The sequence below is a fragment of the Quercus robur genome, chromosome 9, assembly GCF_932294415.1.
Source record: "Quercus robur chromosome 9, dhQueRobu3.1, whole genome shotgun sequence".
NCBI lineage: Eukaryota > Viridiplantae > Streptophyta > Magnoliopsida > Fagales > Fagaceae > Quercus > Quercus robur.
In genome coordinates, this window is record NC_065542.1 from 33,488,451 (window position 1) to 33,494,859 (window position 6,409).

Genomic DNA, 6,409 nt, shown 5'->3' on the forward strand with positions numbered 1-6,409 from the left:
TGTTTTTCGCGACTGGAAGGTCTACCCGCGAGGAAGTCGCGAGCTGAGCCGCGAAAATCTCTAAGTAACCCTCGCGACTGGACCTTCCACTCGCGAACAAGTCGCCAAATATGACCCGTAAACACGCGACTGAGGCACGCGACTTGACTAACCCGCGACTGAGTCGCCAAAACAGGGCAAAAATGGATTTTTGAAAATATTCAGATTTTTCTAACAAAATACTTTCCAAAAACACCTAAAACACTCAAAAATCTTTTTGTGCTTGAATTAACAAAGATTGAGCATGTGAAAACACATTTCATCAAGTACAATCACACAAATGAATATGGCATTTATTGAACATAAACTTGTGTGTTGTGTGTGGATATCAACAATGAGATAGTCCTTAGTCTAATGTGAAACTTCAATGATCAATTCAACCAAGGCATACACAATTAGCACTAGATCATGTGGTCCATCTCAATTATAGAAATATGTATATATGACCTCCCACAAAACTTGATAACATATCTTGGAGCTTTACATTTGACTCCACTTACAATCATAACATTTGATCTTTTTGATTTTTTGAGACAATCACCTCTCATTGTGAGAGTGATATTTTATATTTCACTTCAATGAACTAGCCTTTGGCTTTTTGAATAAACAATCACTTTAATTTTAGGTCGCTTACCCTTTTTCCTAATTGAATACTAGAATGTGCGACAGACTTTTGCAGCTCAATATCTCTTTTCATTTGGAGATTTATATTTGGTGAGCTCTTTTAAGCAAAAACAAAAATAAAGAGTGGGAAGATATATAGACACAAGTCTATGCATGTCTCAAGATCCTCATAACCAATCACTAATCATTCATGACAAGTTTGAAGATCTATTTACAACAATCACATAGATTTCAAGATTTCTCCCACAGTGATATGAGTGCAAAGAAACAAGCAATGCTCGAAAATGCACAAAGCCATTAGCACAAAGGTACAAGGCAAAACAAGTTTTGAGACAAAAACTCAACAATGTCAATCAAACTTTTTGATTTTTTAATTTTTATGTGATTTTTGGATTTTTGACATAAAAGAAGAAAAAGATTGATCAAAAATAAAAAGGAGCAACAGTATGCACAAATAAACAGACAATCAATAATCATGCTATACAAAGAGCTAACAAAGTAGTGTGTGCCCCAACACAAACAAGCTTATCATATTATAAATAAGTGAAGCACACATCACACAAGAGAGTTAAGGAATTGTACCAACACCAATTGTCTTACGAAGTGATTCAAACCGTGGACCATCGAGAGGCTTGGTGAAGATGTCCGCCTTTTGATTGTCGGTGTGTATGAACTCAAGACACACAACTCTTTCCTTTACCAGATCCCGAATGAAATGGTAACGTACCTCTATGTGTTTAGATTTTGAATGCTGGATAGGATTCTTGGAAATATTGATGGCACTAGTGTTGTCACAGAAGACACACATCGTCTCTTGAGGAATTCCATAATCATGAAGTAATTTCTTCATCCAAAGAAGCTGAGTGCAGCAACTTCCAGCGGTGATGTATTCTGCTTCAGCAGTAGATAGAGAGACGGAATTTTGTTTCTTGCTCATCCACGAGACAAGATTGTTACCAAGGTAGAAACATCCGCCTAAAGTACTTTTCCGATCGTCTACACTACCAGCCCAGTCAGCATCTGAATACCCGGCAAGATAAGAATTTGAATCTTTTGAATACCACAGACCATAGTTTGAAGTACCATTCACATATCGAATGATTCGCTTAACAGCAATCAGGTGAGATTCCTTCGGATTAGCTTGGTATCTGGCACAAACACCAACACTGAATGCAATGTCCGGTCTACTGGCTGTAAGATATAGTAAACTCCTAATGATACTTCTATATAAGGTAGGGCTTACTTCTACTCCAGAAGAATCAACATTTAGTTTAGTGGATGAGCTCATGGGAGTGGAGGCATGTTTTTTGGAGTCTAGTCCAAACTTCTTGACAATGTTTCTAGCATACTTCTCTTGTGAAACAAATATACCCTCCTTCTGTTGTTTGACTTGAAGACCCAAGAAAAATGTGAGTTCCCCCACCATACTCATCTCAAATTCCTTCTTCATCTCCTCAGAAAATTCAATAGCACGATCTTCAATGGTTGCCCCAAACACTATGTCATTAACATAAACTTGTGCCACAAGGAGATAATCTTCATTATTTTTGACAAACAGAGTTCAATCGGCATACCCCCTTTTGAATCCTCTATCTAGAAGGTAATGTCTAAGCCGATCATACCAGGCTCTAGGCGCTTGTTTTAAGCCATAAAAGGGCTTTCTTCAATCTCAATACATGATCTGGAAAGTGAGGATCCTCAAATCCTTTTGGTTGCTCAGCAAACACTTCTTCATTTAGATATCCATTCAGAAATGCACACTTTACATCCATTTGATAGAGTTTGAAATTCATAGTGCATGCTATGGACATGAGAATTCGAATGGATTCGAGTCTTGCCACAGGAGCGAGGGATTCATCAAAGTCTACTCCTTCTACTTGAGTGTATCCTTGTGCTACTAACCGAGATTTGTTTCAAATTATCTCTCCATCTTCATCAGTTTTGTTTTTGAAAATCCATTTTGTGCCAATGACATGAACATTTTCAGGCCTTGGAGCAAGTTCCCACACATCATTCCTCACAAACTGATTCAGCTCTTCATGCATTGACTCAACCCAATTCTCATCTTGAAGGGCCTCTTCTACCCTTTTTGGTTCAAATTGCGCAAGATAGCAGTGATATGTTACATGATTGGCTAACAGGATGTTTCCTTTTCTGAGGCGAAGACCTTCATCTAGAGACCCTATGATGTTGCTTTCTGGATGATTCTTAATTACTCTTGAAGATGGCTTTTTTGATGTGGAGACTTCATCACTTCGAGAGATAGGAGGATGGACTTCCGGAGGAGTAAGAGGACTTGATGTTCTAGACATCGATCTCGTTTCCATTCTTGGGTTGATGGGAGTCAATTCTTCTTCTGGTGTAGGTTCTTCACCTTCTATATCAAGAGCTTCGACCTCAACATCGGGCTCTTTGGTGCTCGGCCCTTCTCCATCATCAATCATCTCCACCTTAGATAAGGCATCATCAATCTTGACATTGATGGACTCCATCACTGTCTTAGTTCTCTTGTTAAAAACTCTATACCCCGACTCGTAGTAGAGTACCCAAGAAAAATACCCTCATCACTTCTCGCATCAAACTTCCCAAGATTCTCCCGATCATTTAGGATATAGCATTTACTTCCAAACACTTGGAAATACTTCACTCTAGGCTTCTTTCCATTCCAAATCTCATAGGCGGTCTTCTTTGTTCCTACTCGGAAAAATATTCTATTGCCAATGTGACACGAGGTGTTGACAGTTTCTCCCCAAAATTTTTGAGGTATTTGCTTGTTAAGCAACATGACTCTTACCATTTCCTGAATCACCCGATTTTTCCTTTCTACCACTCCATTTTGTTGTGGAGTTTTGGGGGCTGAAAATTCTCTTTTGATTCCATTCTTTTCACAGAAAGACTTGAATCTTGCATTCTCAAATTCCCTCCCATGATCACTTCTAATTTTGGCAATAGGGACCCCTTTCTCATTTTGTAGTTTCTTGCACAGAATCTCCAACCTCTCACATGCTTCTGATTTTTCTCTAAGGAATTCAACCCAAGTGTATCTTGAGTAATCATCCACAATGACCATAATGTATCTCTTTCCCCTTAGACTTTCAGTTCTGGTAGGCCCCATTAGATCAACATGAAGTAACTCCAAACACCGAGAAGTAGCAATCACATTCACCTTGTGATGACTTGCCTTTGTTTGCTTTCCCATTTGGCATGCACCACAAACGGTCTTCTTCACCTTTCCAAACTTAGGAAGTCCCTCAACTGCTTCAAGTTTGGACACTTTAGCTACTTGTTTGAAATTGGCATGCCCAAATCTGTGATGCCACAGCTCCAACATATCCACACGAGCACTTCTACACGAAATGGGTGTCGTGGGAACTATTCCATAACAGTTATCTGTAGTCTGATTTCCCTCCAAAACCTGAATCCCTTCATCATTGATGATCAAGCATCCCTTCTTAGAGAATTGTACCAGGAAATCATCATCACAAATTTGAGTGATGCTCAGCAGACTTGCCTTCAGCCCTTTTATGTATAACACATCTTTCAACAGTGGTAATCCAGGTATCTCAATAGTTCCTTTGCCTAGGACTTGAGCATGACTTCCATCACCAAAGGTCACATAGTCACAAACCTTTTCTTTGAGTGTCTTAAACAGTGACTTATCCCCTGTCATATGGCGAGAACAACCACTATCAAGATACCACAAACATGCATTAAACACCTTCAATGAGGTATGCACAAATAAGCTCACATGAGATAAACATTCTTGACCTTCAAACAAAAACTCATTGTCAGGTTTCATGCTTCTTTCAGATTGAACTTTCATTTTCAGACTCTCAATCATCTCACACAACATTCTATTCTTTCTTTTATATTTCTTAATCAATGATTTAGATTCAGATATGCTACTGTGTAAGACATGATTCTGATTCTCAAAATATTCCAGCATGTGAACAAATATCCTAGCATGTTTCTTAGTTTTTAATAATTCTACAAGATCATTGGTAAAACACCCTTCAGACATATGCATAGAGTCATTTTCACAAACACTTAAGCTACAATTTAGCATGGTATTTTCCATAACAGCTACCACAACATAGGGGTCCAGGATCACACTTAGGTAATAAAACCACAACAAGTGTACCCGCTCTGATACCAAATGAAAATTCAAATATGTGCATAAACACCATTGAATATTTAGACCCCCAAATTACAACTTAACCAATTCAAGCATTATGTCAAACAACTAGTGTGCGGAAAATTAATATAAGCTATAATATGGAATTTGAAAAACTAACTAAGCCAAATTAAAATCTCAACCCACAGCAGATAATAAAAGGCAAAGATAAAAGGGAAGGAAGATGCAAACACAAAGACAACACGCGATGTGTTATCAAAGAGGAAACCGAAGCCCTCGGCGTAAAACCTCTCCGCCGTCCTCCAAGCGGTAAACAATCCACTAGAAAATATAGTTGGGATACATGGATAGCAATAGACCCTCCAAGCCTAATCTACCCAGTGCACCTAAGCCCTCCAAGCTTCTTGCTCCGACGAGGTTGCGCCGAACCTTTTTCTTTTCTAGCTTCCCGGATTCCGCTACTTGACCGTAGCATCAACCAATGTAGATTGGTTCCTTCCTAACTGCTTCCTAGAAATCCAAACAGCCCTCTCACAGTGATGAATATGGTGAGAACAAGGTTTGGTAAAATGCCTCTCAAGGATTTGACAATGGAGAGGAAGAGAGTTGAGGAATTTGAAAAGACTCTAATGTATAGATTGTGGGTGAATCAATCTTGTTTTTCTTTAGGGTTTCTCTCTCAAAATTCTCTCTGGAACCCCTTTTACAATTGTGGCTAAAAGGGGTATTTATACTGGAGTAAGAGAGGAATGTGAAACGTCAGGATTTACAAAACAAGGGTGGCTCGCGGCTTGATCTCGCGACTTGACTAAGTCACGAGATCCAGTCGCGAGATAACCGTATGGCCAGTTGTCTTGTTTTGTCCTGTAGTGCTCTAGCTAGCATGACTGTTCACCTTCCGGCATGCTTGGCACGTGTGCTGTGTCTGGCGGCTTGCAGCCGTGAGTCACCCGCGAGGCCAAGCTGCGAGTCTCTGTTTTCTTGCACACTCTTGAGTAAAATTCACTCTATCTCACTCACTACCCTTACAACAAGCTCACCTAAATACAGGGTTACTAAATGCTGAAATACAAGCAAATTTGGTACGGAATAAAGCCAATTAGATGGTTGAATAAATTCAACCTTACAAAGGGGAATTATTTCTTACTTTGGCTGATGGGAGCAAAATTCCAATTTTAGTTGTTGGAGTGTTTAATTTATGTTTTAATTCTAGGGTTTTAATATTGAAAGATTGTTTATATGTACCTAATGTTTGTAGGAATTTAATTTCTGCAACTTATTTAGGTAAACATGGATATTGTGTTATCCTGAAAGACAATGTTATAATAAAAAAGAATAAATTGTTTATCTGTTCTGGCAATATTATGGATGGTCTTTACATTTTAACTCCTGATAAGCATGAATTATACAATTCTGAATTATATAATGACTCTCATGTAAAATCATTAAAGAGAAAGTTTCCTTCTACTAATGATGCATATCTTTGACACTTGCATTTGGGTCATATTAATCAAAATAGAATTCAAAGATTGATCAAAGATGGACTCTTAAAGCCATTGGACTTTGATGGATTTCTAGTTTGTGAATCTTGTTTGGAGGGTAAAATGACCA